Here is a 20101-nt window from a genome sequence, read left to right as displayed (position 1 = left end):
GTACAAACACGGCCCAGTGCAAATACATTCCTCCATATATCTCAGCTTGGGAAATCCTGGGAAATCCCTGATAAGGGCACCGCCGTTTGTAGTTTTACTAAAAGCACGGAAACCAATAGATAACTGCTAAATGTATAAACTTCATATGTTAACCAATTGTAATGCTTAACCTAAAGAATTCCCTTGTTCCCTGTTCCTCTGTAACCTTACAAGTCCTATTTTCATTGGGCTATAAAAAGCGAGCGCGCGCATTGTTCGAGGCCCTCTTGTATGTTGTGAAACGGAGGGACCAAGTTCGAACTTGCATTAAAGATCCTTGCCGCTTGGCTTTGACTCTGGACTCTGGTGGTCTTCTTCAGGGAATAAACGGTCTGGGCATAACAAGTGTTCATTATTATAATGTTAACCATGAGGATTAAATGCAGAATGGAAAAATGCTGACAACCTCTTTGGCTCCGTTTTGAAGTCAGTTCTAAGTAAATATGTGTTATATGGATTTTAATTTTGTTTTTAAAGTAATATGGGAAGCTGTAGTCTGAAAGTGGCTTAGAAGCTATGGGAAACTACTATATGGGAAAAAACTGTCATGAAATGACCCAAATCATTCTTTATGGTCACTGTACTTTCAGAAAACATGGGTGATCAGTTTACCAAGCCCGACCAGATACCACTATTCAGAACAACTTCTGTCTACTGTAGGCCAAAGTCAAGGATATTCAGCTTATTAATGATGAAAAACCTAACATGTGAAAATCTAACAATGATAATAATAAGGTATATATCCACTCAGACATTCCATTGGTCAGAAGATATATTCGAAGACTATTTAGCAGGCACTGAGCCATATTACATGAAGCACTAGCATTTTCCTTAACTTAGATTGTATTGTGTTGCTATTTGCAAATATTAAGAACAGGAAATTCACTGATATCCTATGACGTATCAAGTAGTTTGTCCAGGTAAAAAAGTGGTTGGTAATCTGGCACAAGTTGTAGACATCTTTAGTCTGAAAATACAAGAAGTTTGAGGAGCATGACATCAAGTGAGTTTTCAGTGTTGCTTCAAGTCTAAGGCTTCATAATTCTGAGTATTTAAAAAACATACTTCACTTGATTATTAAGGAAAAGCTGGTCTTATAAAAAGCTTTGAGACTAACAGCAAATTCAAATGTTCTGTAAAGACATCCAAAATAAATATAATGTTTTGACAAAGCTATTTTCTAGAGTACAGAGTCCTACCAATCAACATTTTCACAAAACAGGAACATATTATAAAAAATTATATTTGTTCACCTACTTTTTCTAGGAACAATGGCCCTGATAATTTTTAAGAAGAAACATATTTTTTTCACAAAATTATTTTTCACTCATCTTCTATTGTAAAAAAGAGCTTTCGGGAGTCTCTCAAGATGTAGTGAAAGCAGGTAAAGAGATGGAGACTATACTTAATTAAATTGCATTTTCTAAAAATAAATAGATGAATGTTGAACTTTGATTGTATTCCTTTCACTCCTTTTATCAAGTGTTCCAAGTATTTTCTACCAAGGATTATGGTGCTCCTGTTGTTTTTAATTGAAGTACCTTTGAGAATGGGGGCTATCTTTAATGTACTTTAGCAGATTAGAAAACATGACACAGTTGTAGGAAAAATCTTAAGCACTATCATCAAAGCCTTAATTAAATGAGTAATATGCCTTCTTATTTTAAAGGTCCTCTCAGGTCACTATAAATCCATTAAGAGATCACTTTGGTCTTCTTGCTTGAAATAAATCTGTATCAACCAGGATTCTAGTTTCTACAAATAGTTGTTTGTTCAACTTAGTTAAGCCAATGATTGTGCAATGGCCAAGCAATGCATGCAGGATGCTCTGAAGCACACAGTCAAGGTAAACAGCAGAAAGAAAATAAAAAGGCACAACTACAGTTGCAGAGAAAAGCAAAAGTAAGGTGGCCACAGAATGTCTTCAATGGCATCTTGGAAAATGTAGAAGGTCAATCTAGTTCATTTCCTCATTCCTTTTATCTTTATTTTCTCAGAAAACTGTACAAAGCGTAATAGGAAATTGTTTCCTTTTTTGAGTTTAGCTAACAGAAGTGGGCATTTCTCATGCTATTGAGTCCATTTAATATGTATCAGAGTAAATAAGAACCTTAACAGTGTATTTTGTGAATGTCATGATTTCAGAAGTGCATGTACCTTCCATCCAAGAAACAAATTGAAAGACACATTCAAAATTCTTGCCATAAACACTAATCAGTATCCTCTATCTCTGTGCAAATGATAATATATTTCTTCAACAGGTAAATACATCAAATGCATTTGTAGTACAAAATTATAAGGCTATATTTATTTAAGCATCAGATATTTTAATTTAAAAATTAATTTATATGTTTCATTTTCTTGATTGTGCCTGATATATATATATATAGTTGCAGCTTGGAAATTTGTAGTTATTATGTAAAAAGAAGACGGAAAATGCCACATCTCTACCCCTATCAATTACCTGTTATTCAGACTGTTTTCTAATCAATATTCTATTCATCACTATCATTAAAGAGCAGTGGCATGCATTCTCTTGAACTGAAAATTATATTGGAGCATATTAAAAATAGATGTATGTATATGGCAACGAGACATAATAGCAGTCCTATTACTCATAGTTCACGGATGTCAGTGTGCTGTCACACATATTTAGGAGATTAGAATTTGTTGTAAAAGTTTCCCACACATTTAAAGTTTTGATATATACCATTTTGAAATTCCTCACATTCATCTCTAGTTTCAAGAGAGCTTTCAGCTCCTAAGGGTCTGGTTATATTCATTTAACATGTGACTGTCTGGGTCCCTGAGAGCCTTCTGTAATATGGAATGTGCCTTTTTTAGCAAAGAAAGGATGATAAACTCTTCTAGAGCCAAACGCTGTCTGGAAGTTGAGAATGCCAAGAGTACAGCACCCTCTTTCCGTTTAAAAAATCCTTTTCAGGATGTATACTTTATCTTTTTAAGAACAATTTTGAAGTGATGTTAGTCTCGTAGAGAAGTTATAAACTGTCATGTCTACAGGCAAAAGGAACAAGACCCTTGGACAAGTCATTTAACTTCAGGTAAAATATGACCTACTTTTCAGAATTAATTAGCCAAATAATGGATGCAAATATCCAGCAAAGAAATGGATCAGATCCTCCAGACAAATAGTACAGAACACACACTGCAAGACTCCAGCCATTCATATAGTCCATAATACAATGGTATCTGCTAGAATGCATCAGGCAGCCTTGTTACAGGTAGTGATTATTATTTTGTCTTTGAAAATTGACCAGGCATTAACTTGGAAGATGAAGGACAAAATGGAAGTGTATCTAGCTTTTCAGATGAATCAATTTCATGATTAACCTGGCAAAGGTTGATCAAAGAAGACTGTCATCCCTTACTCATCACCCTCTGTCTATCCTTGGACATCTTCTTCTTCTTTTTTTTTTTTTTTTTTGAGATGGAGTCTTGCTTTGTGCAACCTGTGGCTCACTGCAACCCCCAACTCTTGGGTTCAAGCGATTCTCCTACCTCAGCCTCCTAAGTAGCTGGGACTACAGGCATCCACCACCACATCCAGCTAAGTTTTGTATTTTTAGTAGAGATGGGGTTTCACTATGTTGGCCAGGCTGGTCTCGAACTCCTGACCTCGTGATCCGACCACCTCAGCCTCTCGAAGCTCTAGGATTACAGGTGTGAGCCACCACACCCATTCTGGACGTCTTCTTCACATAAGACTTTGGAGTCCCAGGTACAGAAACCATGTATGCATGAAATAGTTAAATTGAGTTTTCTTGAGTTAATATTATAGGCTCCTTATTTTTCCTTTACATTAAAAAACATACAACAGTAAATATCTTTATTGACACAAAAATCATTATCACCAAATGAGATGCATTGGTAAAAGGAAAATATACATACACATATGGACAAAACATGTCAGCAATAACAGACTATGTATTAATCTTATAAGGTAAGATTTAAGGTCTAGTCATTAAAAATATTAGGGGAAACCTTGTAATTTGAATCGGAATTAATATAATTTAGTGCTTTATTTATTATCTACTGTATTTCAGGAAGATTTCAAATGGTTTATAAACCATTATTAATCATTAATAGTTATTGTGTAGTTTCTCTGTATTTTTTTGTTGTTTGTTTGTTTTCCACAGGAAGCAAAATCAGAAAGGGAAACATGTAATTACAATAATCAGGCAATTGGTTATTTTTAAAATCTTTCATCAGAGCTAATTTTCATTTGCTTATTTTTGAGTATATTAATTGGCTCATGATTTTTACATTTACAATATCACCATCACAATTTGTTGATTTTTAATATACATAGTCTATCCTTGAAACTATTCCAATAAGTTACTAAAAATGTCTAAACCTAGATTCTACTTTGATTAAAAAAAAAAAAAAGCAATGAAATTCTTCCTCCCAAATTAAAATTTCTGAATTTTAAGTGCCCCAGTGATGGAACAGGGAATGGTTTTCCAGTCCCTCAAAAGTATGCATAATTGTTCAATGCTTTTCACCCAGATAAATGAGAGAACAAGTCAATCTGTCACTCAGATTGCTCAGGTTCTACTATGTCTACTGTGGTTGCAGCTTTTGTTTAAGGGATGCACTGACATCACTGTGAAACAATAACTCTACAATTGTTCCCACTTGTGAGATTCTGCAAATGTTTTAATTACCAACAAAAGTACTACAAATTCAAAGCAATTTTAATGACTCCAAATTTGGGTTTTGAAGAGCTTTATGGTTCATTCATGTTTAATACAGTTTGTGGCTTATTTGTGGGATTTCAAGCCTTCAAGATACTTTTGTTTTTACTAAAACAACAACATTTTCATTTTTCAACCAAAAACTGCAGAATTCTAATCCTGCATTTCTGTAGAAGCTGAGGTTTAACACATGATGAATTCACTAACAAATATTTAAGCTGGCTAAACTTTAATGTTAGTTAGGGGGTCATTAAAGTATGTGGTTGTGGATAGCTTAATATTGCAGACCATGAATGAAAGAACACGGGATTTATATTAACTATCAAAATCAACTAGGAAGAAGAGCAAAGAAAAACATCCCCCATCATCTCACCAGTTCCTAAGTACAGTGAACCTGCCTCTTCATCAACCATTCCTTTTCTCTATCTCACCTACTTCAATGCCACGTAACTGAGTTTCTATCTCAGGGCACTGTCCTAGTGTATTTCTGCCATTACTTACCCTTGGTTCTATTGTTCTGCATGTGCTCTCACTAAAAATATTTCTCATTAGTAAAATAACTGAATTTAATGGTACCATGAGATGGACTATGGCAATGGACTACCAACTACTTCATACCAACTCTTCAAGGAAAACTAAGATCCTTGACCTGTCAGATTTTTTTTGGTTGTTGTTGTTTTGTTTTTGTTTTCTTAAATAAAAATTTCAAGTGTGATAGGTGATTTGCCTTATTTTATATATTTTTTTCAATACATTATGCCTGACCGCATTATATAGACTACACTAGTTCACACTTAGCTTAAGCATCTAATACACAGTGATATTTTTCTAAACATAATCTTGTGAATAGTAATTGTTTCTCTTTACTGAGGATTTTACAATATATAAAACATTGTCATGAACCATATAAAAAAGCCAGATAATTTTTATTCTGAAATTTAGCCTGAACAATAAGTTGGCGCATGGTAAACATATAATTGAAATACATAGTATTACTTATTAATGATTTTCTACAAAACCAGATGTATTCTTTATTATCAGATGATTCTTTCATATTTTAGAGTTTTGAGTCACAGTAAGATGAGTATAGAAAGATCATTTTCCTCCATTAGCAAATATAATATCACTTAAAGAGTACAGTCCTGAAATTTCCAAGTGGCATACTGGAAGTAATATAACCTATATAATTTATCTCTGACAATAACCAAATAGAGGAGAAGCTCTAGTCCACCCTATGCAATATGGTAGCCATTAGCCATGATATGGCTGGCCAAAATTGAGATGTCTTGTAAATGTAAAATACACACTGGATTTTCAAAGACTGGTACAGAAAAAAATATATAAAATTCTTGTTAATAATTTTCATACTGAAGATGTGGAAATGATATTATATATATATATTAGTTTAATCAAAATATTAAGAGTAGTTTCTCCTCTTTCTTTTCACCTTTTTAAAGTAGCTGCAACAAAATTTAAAATCATACACATGACTTGTATTTGTATTGGACAGCACTGCCATATAAAAAGACAAAATCCAGTGACACATCTGAATCTATAATAAATTATACCAAAGAGAGCAATTTCTTAAAATACATTTATTGAATTTGTTTCAAAAACCCCACTTATGACTTTAATAAGCTATAGTTTTCCAGGAAATATATGTACTAAAAGATACTCTGCTGCTTTCTGAAGCCATGACTGGTTTGATTGCTCCAACACTGGAAACCTAATGACAAAACTCAATGACTGCTGGCAATAACACACAGCAATCTTTTTAATCATATCTCAATTAGCTTCAGAAGTTTCTCATTTCAGCGCTCCCAGGGGTCTCATTGCTTGTCTTTTTCACTTGAGATAAACAAAATCATCTGTCTTATATTCATCTCCAATATTTGTTTTTTTGGTGTGGTGGTGGTGATCTTAATAAGCTGCAGTTGCTGATAGGACCGTCAGCTGCAAACATCCTTGCTGATGCACGAAATGTCTCATTCCACCAGAGCACAACAGAAATTACTCCCTGGCTGTGCAGCAAGGAGCCGGCCTCCTACCTAGCATAAATTTGTAGGGACGCATGGACATCACTTTGGAAAACTAGAGGACAAGGGAGATGTGATTTGCAGCATTTTTTTTCTCTCAGAGTAGAAATCTGGGAATGCTGCACCTATCTATGATGGGAAACATTTAGAGATTTACTTTTTTTGCTTTGTTTCGAGTGGATGAAGGCATATGCTATTTATTCTTTCATTTATGCATTCATCAGTCACATCTATTGTGTGAAGGTGCTGGGAATACAGAGATGAAGAATATTTTATCTATGCCTTTAAGCATCTCACATCCTAAGTCACTTTCATTAGTACACATATGTACAGTCCTTTTTTTTCTCAAATTACTTAGATTTTCAGAATTCATCTTCAAGACTAATGAGGGGCAGGCTTGCTTCAAAAAAATAAAAATGCCTTAATACGGCCCTTTCTTCCTTTTATAACTAGGTTTCCTTTATGTGAATATTCCATATTTACCTGTAATTCATGCTTACAACCATATCTATGATCCACACTCATATCTAGATGTACAATGGATGCCTATATGTGCATGTGTATCTATACTCCATACTTAAAATATACACCACATACACATGACTGAAAAAGTGAATACTTTAGTAACTATCCTTGGTATATGGAATAACTTTTATATAATTAATATTCCTTAGAATAGATGCTTGGTTTGCAAAGACCTGTAATTAAAAAGCTAACACAATGGTGGGTATGTGAAGGAGACAGAACCACCAAGCTGATTTCCAGCAGTCCAGGAATGTTCCATGACAACTCTCCTTCCATTCAGAAACCAGGTGCTCTTCCGGGCGTGGGGGCTCACACCTGTAATCCCAGCACTTTGGGAGGCTGAGGCGGGTGGATCACAAGGTCAGGAGATCAAGACCATCCTGGCTAACATGGTGAAACCCCATCTCTACTAAAAATACAAAAAATTAGCCGGGCATGGTGGCGGGCACCTGTGGTCTCAGCTGTTCGGGAGGCTGAGGTAGGAGAATGGCGTGAACCCGGAGGTGGAGCTTGCAGTGAGCGTAGATCGTGCCACTGCACTCTAGCCCGGGTGACAGAGCGAGACTCCGTCTCAAAAAAAAAAAAAAAAAAGAAACCAGGTGCTCTGTTCAAGACTAAAAGACTCAGTAAGCTTCCTACAGATTCTCCCCATAGACATCATTGCCATGGTGAGGATCAATCTGGCAAGACCTCAAAAACACGTGAGAGTTTGTGACGTAGTGTGGCTGCCACATTCCTCTTGGAAAAAGAATTCAGATCCGGAAAGAGCTGTAAAAACTGATTCACTTGTTGACTGGTCCTAGCACTACCGCCGACTACAGACAACGGCCCTCTTGATTTTCTCCCTAGTACTGTAATGCAGGGAACAAGCACCCCTACAATCTTTGGCAACCTTTTCCTTCATTGTATTCCATTGTATCCCATGCTCCCTCATGACAAAGCCCTGTGGACCACAGAGCAACTGCAGAATCTAAACACGGTTTGCTTCTCTAGCTTTCATTTTTGTCCTGACCTTTCAAGAGGAATGCTGTCAACATATCATAATGGGCCCTCAAGTTTTACCACAAATTACACATTCCAGCAAGGGGTGAGGTCCTGTTTTATTTCTTCTATGAGCCACCTGGATTTAGTAAGTCACTCCTAGGTCATCAACTTTTGGCTTTGAGAAAGGCCACAGTTAAAAACTCTCAAGTTCTGAGGACAAAGCTTGAAGGCTGCCAAAACAAGAAATGGTTTTACTCCCTCTCCAGCCTCTCCATGCTTACTTCTTTTTCTAGTTGACTATTCAACCTGAAAAGCTAGTGAGCAATATAATTAACTCAGTGTGCTCTAAAAACTAATGAAAACCTTAGACACTTTAGGGAGCCTTCTGAAGCACATATCAACCAGAGGAGGCATCAGATATTTTGTTAAATGTGATCTCATGCAGTCTAGGCCAATTACTTACAATAAATGGCACAGAACAGGGGGTAGGCTCTGGGGGAGGGCCATGCTGGGTGACATCTCTGCTGGGGAAGCAGGAGGATTATCATAAATCCATTCAGGAACTAATATGCAATGAAACAGCATCAAGGACATTTGTAGAGTTTTGCAATTTGATGTTGAAAATCAAAAAGCAATGAGAGTGTGAGTGTGATTTATTAAGGTCAAATTGTTATATTTTTCCACTCAATGCTGTTTATAAGACAGCTGGAACATTCCTTAATATATTCAACTGTCTTGTTCCTTAATATATTCAACTGTCCTGTTCCTTAATATATTCAACTGTCTTGTCTCCTGCACTTACTGAGTGTCTGGTATAGGAGAGGACCTGGTAGGAGTTTTGGGAGAGAAACCAGAGAAAGTTGATGTGAGCTCTGTATTCTAGATGGTGAGGGAAGCCATCAAGCAACTTGTGATGAAGTGAACATTTTATTAATACACATCTTAGTTACAGAAAGATCACAGCAGTGTACAGGTAAATGAGCAGGCCTGTGTAACCAGCACCCAGGGCAAGAAGCAGAACATTACCAATGCCACAAACACTTCCTTCCCAATCATCAGGCCCCTGACTTCCAATAGAGATTGTCAAAAAATTTAACTTTCTGTAAATAAGCTCAGACAGAATAGATGCTTCACTGTACTATTCTTGTGTTTGCCATTGTTTATAAGATGTATCCTTTTTTTTTTTTTTGCATATGGCAACTGTTTTTCCCATTCTTATTTCTGTTGGTATTCCACTGAAGGAATATACCCCACTTACTTTGTGTTGTTCCAGTTTGGGCTAATTTGAATAATACAGCCATGTGCACACATATGTAAGCATTTACGTTCAGTATATATCTAGCACTGGAATGGCTGAATCATAAGTTATGCTATGTTTAGCTTTAGTAGATCCTGTCCAATAGTTTCCCAAAATGGTTGTAACAATTTCTACTTTGAGAAATTGAGAATTCCAGTTGCTCCTCAACCCTGCCAACTCTTAGTGTTATCAAAGATGACACAAACCTTGAAAGACATAATGTTATCTTTCTCTTTTAGGCATTTGGATGAGCATACAGTGGTGCAATTACTGAGGGCTTCATTGATATTTCTCTCATTGCCAATGACTCTTTGTACCTTTATGTAAGTTTGCTGGTGTTCTGACATTGAGCTCATGGTACATTATAAAGGAGTATGTCAACATAGAACCCCTAATGCTGTGAATCTCCTCTAGGCTGAACAAAAACAGATTGTTTCTATTGCTCCTCTGAGAATGTGGTCTGATGCATTTCCCAATCTTTATGGCTCTCTCCTTGACTCTTCTAGAATCTCAATGTCCTTGTAGAGCATTGTCCACTGAATTTTCCTCTGGGTGTAGGTTAAGCTACATAGGGAAGAGAGCAGGACTCTCTTTAAGACTATTAGATCCTCTACTTCTATTAACAGATCAAGTAGCAAGGCAGATATAAGCAGTTCCATATCATCCCCTCACTTTGTTTCAATCAGCCTTTAAGAATTTATTATTTTGATTCTATTAATACTTAATACCTAGACTCTGCACTAATACTAAAAAGCTATTCTTGCATCTATTCATTCAGCAACCATTAATTGTAGACTGATTATGACTCAAACACTTCTCTGGATATTGGTGATTTAGGAAAGCAAAGTCCAATACTCAACATATAACAAATTAATAAAGAAAATAAGGCCGAGTGCAGTGGCTCACATCTGTAATCTCAGCACTTTGGGAAGCCGAGAGAGGCAGATCACCTGAAGTCTGGAGTTCGAGACCAGCCTGGTCAACATGGTGAAATGCCATCTCTGCTAAAAATACAAAAAGTAGCCAGGCATGGTGGTTGGTGATTATAGTCCCAGCTACTCGGGAGGCTAAAGCTAGAGAATTACTCCAACCCAGGATGTGGAGGTTGCAGTGAGCTGAAATTGTGCCAGTGCACTCCAGCCTGGGCAAGACAGTGAGACTCCATCTCAAAAATAAATAAATAAATAAATAAATAAATAAAATAAGATAAAGCTGGGTGTGGTGGCTCAAACCAGTAATCCCTTCACTTTGGGAGGCCAAAGCGGGTTGATCGCTCAGCCCAGGACTTCAAAACCAGCCTGGGCAACATAGTGAGACCCTGTCTCTACAAAAAATTAAAAAAAAAAAAAAAAAGAAAAAAACCTTTGGCCAGGCATGGTGGTATGCCTATATTCCCAGCTACTTGGGAAGCTCAGGTCAGAGAATAACTTGAGCCAGGGAGATTGAGGCTTCAGTGAGCCATGATTGGGCCACTGAACTCCAGTCTTATTGACAGAACAAGACCCTGTCTAAAAATACAAACAAAAACCAAAAAGATAATTTGAAATAGTGAGACTCTGAAGAAAGCAAATCTGCAAAAATGGATGAACAGTAATTGGTACAGGAAATGGGGGAACCACAATTTTCACAGAGGGTCAAGGAAGCTTCTCCACAGTGGCAGATTGAAGCTAAAACCCAAGTGATTAAAAACAAAACCAAAAATACCCCAGCAAGGTGTTGACGGGAGAGAAGAGGGTTTCAGTTGGAGGGAACGGCAAAAGTCAAGGTCATAAGGACACAGTCACAGCAAATAGGCCAGAGGGGACAGTGTCTGTGAGGCACGTAGGAAGGAGGATGCCTGGTCAGGAATGTTTATCACTGAGTTCACAGAAGGGAGGCTTTGTAAGCCACGGAGAGGAGTTCAGATTTTATGGTTGTAAAATAAGAAGACCAAGGAGGGCCTCAGACAGGAAAGTGACACGTCCTGATATTTAGTTTTAAAACAGGGTTGGCAAACTGGCCCAACAGCTGGCCATCAGTTTGTGTAAATAAAATTTTATTGGAATGCAGCCATACACTTTCCTTCTTCTGTTTGTGGCTGGTTTCATGCTTGGTTTTGTGGTCTCATGTTATAACATCAGAGACGAGTAGATGTGACTGAGATAATATGGCCCACAGCCCAAAACATTTATTATCTTCCCTTTAAGAAGATCACTTTGACTGTCGATAAAACATAAACCATGGGGGAAGGGCAAGAGTGTAAGCTGGGAGACCACTCGGGAGATTATTTAGTGGTCCAGGCAAGAGATAATGTAGGCTAGATAGGGCAAATGGGGTGGGGAGTGATGAAATGTGTATAGATTGTGGGGAGATTGTGTAATCAAATCTATAGAAGAATTACAGAGAGAAAGAAGAAAAATGCAATATTCTGTAGCCAGTGGTTAGTTGAAGCTCTTCTACAATTCCTGAACAGAGTCCATATTTGAAAGCTTTCAACTTTACATGGTAAGAGCAGTATATTTTAGTGGAAAATATTATTACTATTATTTTCAGTTACACATCTCTCTGATTACAGTAATCGATTTAGGTACTCCACAAAATGAAACCACATGCCAGTAGGTAAAATGCTTGCCTTCTCTTTTTCATGTTACTGTGTCAGTAAATATTTGTTCCTTAAAACCTCTTCCCAAGACTGTTCCCAATATTCAATTACACATAACACAATGAGCAAATGGATTCCTATCTATACGAAAATATCAACATATAAACTCCAGCTGATTTTGCAAACAAGACTTTTCTCTCAACATTATCCTGCAAGAAAAGATAATTTCAGGGAGCAAGTTCATTTGGGCATCCCTTACACTGAGCATGCTAATGAGGAGGCCATCAGCCCAAAGCCTCTTACAGGTGGAAGACATTAAGTGCTACTCCTAAGGGGGTAGTTGTCCTTGTATTGGAAGAATGTGACTCTTGATGAATGGGAAGATGGAGGCCATTGTGCAGGGATAACTACAAAAAATAAATTACTTGGCTAACCACAGAAAAATTCCAGGCAGGGGGCAGGCATTCCAATTGCCCATCCTCAAAAAGATGGGAGGACAGAGGACACTGGATGATTCCCAAGGAATTAAAACAGGTTTAGAAAAAAAGTGGAAATGTTACAGATTTGCAGATCTACATACATCTGACCTTAGAAGGGTTATGAAATTTTCTTTGACATATCCCAAGGGAAGGAAAATAGGATTTTAGATTAGGTTTTACAAACCCCTACTCTGTAATATGTGGACAAGGTCAACACATTTCAAAACTGTTTGGATGAACTTTTTCACATCTGGTTTGGGTTAGGAAGGTTATTGGTCAGGGAGTTTCAAACAAGGTGGAAACTTGAAGCCAATTTTATGGGTGTGAACTGAAACTGACAAAGAGCTATTTCAAACAGTCTGCTAGGAAACAGGGAGAACCTCCGAAAGGTCTGACATGAATGCACAGTCGTAAATATGTCACCATGCTCAATACATGAATCAGAGAGCTCAAACAGTGCCACCAAGAAGAAAAATAAATAGCCTCCATAAGTGGGCATTTGCTTGATACATGTGTGTGTGTGTGTGTGTGTGTGTATACACATATAATATGGCCAAATTGTATAATATACAATTATATATACATATAATATATATACACACATATTCTATATACACACACATATGTGTACATATATGTGTGTGTTCACATATACACATATATACATACATACACATATATACATATATATACACACATATATAAAGAACAAGTCTTTATTTTGCATTTGATTGCATTTGTTGTCCGCCATGAAGTGAATGTTAAGTATGGATATCTAAATATAAATACGGTGAACTTTAATTGAGCCATTACATTTTCAGTGGGACAAAATGAAAGCATTCTAATTAATGTAGACCCATCATTAAAGTCTGTCTTGTTTTCTATTGGCCAAAAATTTACTGACTTGCTAGATTACCTAAAGAGACAAAATAAAGCGAATGTATTTTATTCTCCATTAACCAAATTATTTAATGGTGCATGTATGGAAAACACTGATTTTCTTCTTTTTATTTTTGGTATTGTACAAATGGCTAGTTTAAAAAGAAATCGTCTACTAGATATAGATGCTTTGCTAACAAATTAATAGAGACAAAGAGGAAACATAAAGTACAACAACTTAATGACTCTAATATTGATAATTATTGGTAATGCACAGTCATGGGGCTATATAAACTGTAAACTGCACCAAGATGACTGATCAAATCTTTACTGGGCATGGAGGCCGTCTAAGAAATCTACTCTCTCTATGTTTTTGGAGTAAAATTTTTTATTCTTTTTTATTTCAAGATCTATAATCTAAATAACTAGATTTAACAGGTTAGAAAGGGTCTGAGAAGCATTCTTCTGTTTATTTGATATTTCCCCCTCTAATTCTCCTTTTTGGAGAAAGGGAGTTTCATAATAAGTGGCTAGCTTATTATGTTGGCTTTTGATAAATCTTTCTAAGGCCTTACAACCAACAGTAAACTCAAAGAAACCTAACAAACTAACAGTATGAGATAAAGATGATTTTTGTCTTTATGACACTTAAAAACAATGAAAAAAAAACATCAAAAACACAACATGGCCTTCCACCCAATAATGTTAGTTGTTCTTCCACTCACTGAATATTATTTGATTTTGCTCACAAGTTTTAAGGATATTTGAAATTTTGATTCTACTCTTCAAGGTAATTTTATAACGTAAAGTCAATTAACGTTATAAATGACTAAACCAAGCTTCTTTAGGTAAATAACACAGGATTTAAGGTTGAGCATTGAACTCTACAGGTTACATCATTACTGATCAAACCTTGCCTTTGAGTGCACAGAAGGCACTTTTTTATAATGTTTGCTTTCACAGAGATACAATTAGTTTCATTCTCTACAGCACCTTAAATCCATAAGTGCAACAAGAGCAAACATTGTAGAGAAGATGATAAAATCGTTCTCATTTATACGGATGTAACATCTCTAAGGGATGGATTTCCATCATACTGCTATGAAATCAAGATGAATTGAGCATCAATGAATGATCACACCTTTAAAGTGATATGCCAAGGATGCACAATTTTAGGTAAATAAATCTCTGTAAATGATCCAAAAGTATAACAAAATGTACCAGGGAAAAGAGGTACAACATAATACTAGAGAAGAGATGTGTTCAATCTTTATTTCTCAGATGACTTTTCAATCTGGGTACTAATCACCAAAAAACGATCACCTAAATTGAAGTCTGGTGATAACAGAAGTGGATGATCATGGCAAAATATAATTTCTCTGTTGTACCAGAAATTTTATTTAGAAACACTTCATTAAAACAAACATAAGAATTCACTGTTTTTTCTTCCTGAAATAGAATCTCATGAGAAAGTATAAGATAGAAGTAATCAAACAGTCTAACCACAGGATTTGTTGATTTCATCAACAGAAATGATCAACAAATAGTTGTTGCTGAGAGTCACAGTAAATTCAGAAGAATAAAATTACATGCTTTAATTTTGTTTAAATGATCAATCAAGAAGAACATTAGTAACAAACTCCCCCTAAAAGCAATACATTTTCAAACTGAACGTGTATACCTGTGACGCAACACAAATCTACTATAAGCAACTGCTTCCCCAACATGGGAAAACTTAGTTAGGGATTCCGAAGCTAACATGGCCAGTACTATTGGTAAAAGCTTATGAAAATAAATTATTATTTACTTGTAGTAAAAAATAGCCATGAAACAAGCTAAGTACCTCCATTCACCATTAAAAATCTTCTCTTAATTTTTTTCATGATGCTATCTTAAGCCCTAAAAATTACAGGTGCTTCACCCTTAGGAGTAAAACACAAGTATGAACCATTCAAACACCTGGACCTATCTCTGTTCAACCTTAACAAGGTTGATCCGAATTACAAAGAAAGACAGAGAGATCTTTATAATCAACATATACAACTGGGTTGGTAGGATTTTTTGAACTAAATACACATTTCCCTGACTACCTCTGCCTTTCTCATTCAACAATCTTCTATTCCATGGATATCTCACCATTCTCTATACCAACACTCGAAAAATTGTGAAATCTGGTTGGAATAACAAGCCAGAAAATAGCACCTTTGTATAAAACTGCTTTGGTTGACTACAGGTAGCAGATATGGATGAAGAAGTGTATTAGTTATCTATGGCTGGATAACAAATGACACCAAAAGACAGTAGCTTAGAACAAGATTCCTTATCCCACAGTTCCTATAGGTCAGAAATTTTAGTGTGGCTTCGTTGACTCCCGTGGCTCTGGGACCCTCGCCAAGCTGCGGTTATCGGAAGGCTTGGCTTGGAAGCAGCTTTTGCAATCTGATGTGAAATCATATACTGCTTCTTTCGCTGTACATCCTTCATTAGAAGTGAGCTGCTAGGTAAGACCATCCTTAAAGTAAGGGGATTACAGCAGGGTGTGCACACCAGGGTGCAGAGGTCACAAACAGTCACATCAGAAACTGCCTCCCATAGGAAGCATCAGCATCAAAACACAAGTAATGCATCCTGGCTGCTCCAGAAGAAAGGCGGGCTTTCTGCAAATATGTTCTTTTCTTCATCAATAAAACCTGTAGCAATATCAGCTCTACCTACAACAATGCACCGTTGGTAGGCAAAAGAGACAAGGGGATTTTAAAAAGTAAAGCATCCTTATATTAAGCAAGTAATTACCAAGATTATTGCCATTCAGCTAAATGTTGTCAAATAGAAATGTATGTTATGGGTTGAATGGTATTCTCCAAAAATATATGCTGGGCTACTAACCCCTAATACCTGTGAATGTGATTTTATTTGAAAATAAGGTCTTCACAGACACAGTCAAGTTAAGATGAGGTCATGGGGGCCTCAAGTGGCAGGGAGTGGCTAATCCAATATGACAAGTGCCCTTATAAGAAGAGGAGAAGAGGTACCCAGGAAGACGGCCAGGCAATGATGGAGGCAGAGATTGCAGCGATGTGTCTACAAGTTGAGGAATACCAAGAATTGCAGCAATGGAACAGATGGAACAGATTCACCACTAATGACTTTAGAGAGAGTCTGGCCCTGTCAACATCTTGACTCAGACTTCCAGCTATAAGAACCGTGAAAGAATAAATTTCAGTTTTAAGCAACCCAGTCTGTAGTACTTTGCTATGGTAGTCCTAGGAATTGAATACACTATATAAGTCAGAAAGCGAAGATAACAATTTTCCTGATGCTTCTTCGGTATTTGAAATAAAACTCTTTATGCCAGCTTTATGGTGGCTACTCAATGACAGGTAAACAGACTAATTAAATTTATTAAAATAAGAGGATGTGGGCACTAGTAAGACTTAGGTCTTACTAATCTAAAGGCTAATATATACACTTCATTCTTTTACATTAAACAAATTAGTTTAAATACTTAAAAATCCAGTAAAATTTGGAACTATTCATCATATTACTCTTGTTTGGGTTTGATGCTATTTTGGTAATAGTGTCTCATTAATTATTTAGTTATCTAATAAATACTGGTGAATGAAATATAATATTGTATGTAGAGCCTAATTACAAGTATATATAAAAGGAAACTCTACATATAAAAATATTCAGGAATGCTTAATGAAAGGTTAAAATGGCCATATTTGAAGGACTATTCTACATTAATATTATCCCTTAATCTTTACACTTTCCTTTTTTGCATATTTATTATTTATTAAGAATATCATAAAATAATGTTATTTATTAAAGTACTTAAGTGAAGTTATTTTAAATCATTTATCTGCTGTATATTGTCAAAAATTCCAAGACATTGATTAATGAGTAAGGCTCAGAGGATTATCTTAAATATTAAAAATCTTGAAAGATTACTTAGAATCTATCAAAGCAAATGCATACTCTAATATTTATTATTTTTCTTTTTCACCCTTTCCATTGGTGTTTTGACTATGTGGTCACAAAAATTGCATAAGTAGCAAAAGATTGCCTTACCATGTGGATGTCATGATCAATATTATTAGACAGAAAGGAACACATACATACATGTAAACTATTAAGTTACTTAAAGCTGATTACCTCTCGATACAACAGACACAGAAGGACTAGGGAATGATTTAATAGCCAAAATAGTAGTAAATCAAAACCACGTTTAGTAGTATTTTTGCTCTTAGAAAAGTAAACAGGTGTGCTTTCTTGCAACTGTGCTGTCTGACTAAACACACAGGGAGAATTTCATCCTAATACTTCCAGCTGTGTTAAGACCATCTGTTCATCCTTTTTAATTTTAATTAGTCCTAGAGACTCTCTTTATTTCATTAATCTCATCGGCAAATTTGCGTTTGCATTTTGCCATACTTATAGATGAGAAGAAACAAGTCTGAGGTAGTCAGAAATTCTAACAATTCATCCCTTCTCTCAGTTTTACTTTAATCAGCTACTCTAAAAGCAAATAAAGTTGTTCCTTTTAATAATAATAGCTGTTTTCAGACTTTAAACCAACAAAGATCAAAAAAGCTAAAGAAGGGCATTACATAATGGTAAAGGGATCAATTCAACAAGAAGAGCTAACTATCCACCCAATACAGGAGCACCCAGATTCATAAAGCAAGTTCTTAGAGACCTACAAAGAGACTTAGAGTCCCACACAATAATAGTGGGATACTTTAACATCCCACTGTCAATATCAGACAAATCAACAAGACAGAAAAGTAGCAAGGATATTCAGGACTTGAACTCAACCTCTGGACCAAGCAGACCTGATAGACATCTACAGAACTCTGCACCCCAAATCAACAGAATATACATTCTTCTTAGTACCACATAGCACCTATTCTAAAATTGACCACATAATTGGAAGTAAATCACTCCTCAGCAAATGCAGAAGAATGGAAATCCTAACAGTCTCTCAGACCACAGTGCAATCAAATTAGCACTCAGGATTAAGAAACTCACTAAATAACTGCACAACTACATGGAAACTGAACAACCTGCTCCTGAATGACTACTGGGTAAATAATGAAATTAAGGCAGAAATAAGTAAGTTCTTTGAAACCAATGAGAACAAAGACACAACATACCAGAATATTTGGGACACAGCTAAAGCAGTGTTTAGAGGGATATTTATAGCACGAAATGCCCACATGAGAAAGTGGGAAACATCTATAAGTGAAACCCTAACATCACAATTAAAAGAACTAGAGAAGCAAGAGCAAACGAATTCAAAAGCTAGCAGAAGTCAAGAAATAACTAAGACAAGAGCAGAGCTGAAGGAGATAGAGACACAAAAACCCTTCAGAAAAAGCAATGAATTCAGGAGCTGGGTTTTAGAAAAGATGAAAAAAATAGATAGACTGCTAGTCAGACTAAAAAAGAAGAAAAGAGAGAAGAATCAAATAGACACAACAAAAAATGATAGAGGGGTATCACCACTGATCCCACAGAAATACAAACATCAGATAATACTAAAAACACCTCTACGCAAATAAACTAGAAAATTTAGAAGAAACGGATACATTCCTGGACACATACACCCTCCCAAGACTAAACCAGGAAGAAGTCAATCGCTGAATAGACCAATAACAAGTTCTGAAATTGAGGCAGTAATGAATAGCCTACCAACCAGGACCGGACAGATTCACAGTCAAATTCTAAAAAAAGTACAAAAACCTTTCCCCCACCCGCCCAAGCACAGCTGGGCCTGCAGGTCTCTGTCGAGCCGCGGACGCGGGTCTCTGTTCCGCAGGATGGGGTTTGTTAAAGTTGTTAAGAATAAGGCCTACTTTAAGAGATACCAAGTGAAATTTAGAAGATGACGAGAGGGTAAAACTGATTACTATGCTCGGAAACGCTTGGTGATACAGGATAAAAATAAATACAACACACCCAAATACAGGATGATAGTTCGTGTAACAAACAGAGATATCATTTGTCAGATTGCTTATGCCCGTATAGAGGGGGATATGATAGTCTGCGCAGCATACGCACACGAACTGCCAAAATACGGTATGAAGGTTTGCCTGACAAATTTTGCTTCAGCATATTGTACTGGCCTGCTGCTGGCCCGCAGGCTTCTCAATAGGTTTGGCATGGACAAGATCTATGAAGGCCAAGTGGAGGTGACTGGCGATGAATACAATGTGGAAAGAATTCATAGTCAGCCAGGCGCCTTTACCTGCTATTTGGATGCAAGTCTTGCCAGAACTACCACTGGCAATAAAGTTTTTGGCGCCCTGAAGGGAGCTGTGGATGGAGGCTTGTCTATCCCTCACAGTACCAAACGATTCCCTGGTTATGATTCTGAAAGCAAGGAATTTAATGCAGAAGTACACCGGAAGCACATCATGGGCCAGAATGTTGCAGATTACATGCGCTACTTAATGGAAGAAGATGAAGATGCTTACAAGAAACAGTTCTCTCAATACATAAAGAACAGTGTAACTCCAGACATGATGGAGGAGATGTATAAGAAAGCTCATGCTGCTATA

At 36.5% G+C, this 20101-nt stretch overlaps 1 protein-coding gene and 1 pseudogene across 2 annotated transcripts in view; one reads left to right on the top strand and one right to left on the bottom strand.

Annotated features, from left to right (window-relative positions):
- GPC6 (glypican 6) overlaps positions 1-20101 on the bottom strand; it is a 1213294-nt gene that overhangs the window by 699127 nt on the left and 494066 nt on the right. The gene's annotated exons all lie outside the window — the stretch shown is intronic.
- Positions 19314-20101, top strand: part of LOC105505832 — a 1086-nt pseudogene continuing 298 nt past the window's right edge. The window contains exon 1 of the transcript XR_001000818.1: positions 19314-20038. The product of XR_001000818.1 is annotated as a 60S ribosomal protein L5-like (transcript). The remainder of the gene's footprint in view (positions 20039-20101) is intronic.

Source organism: Colobus angolensis, unplaced genomic scaffold (genome assembly GCF_000951035.1).
Source record: "Colobus angolensis palliatus isolate OR3802 unplaced genomic scaffold, Cang.pa_1.0 Scaffold13, whole genome shotgun sequence".
Classification (NCBI taxonomy): Eukaryota; Metazoa; Chordata; class Mammalia; order Primates; family Cercopithecidae; genus Colobus; species Colobus angolensis.
Note: the sequence above shows the minus strand (reverse complement) of the source record. Positions and strands in the feature narration are given on the sequence as shown.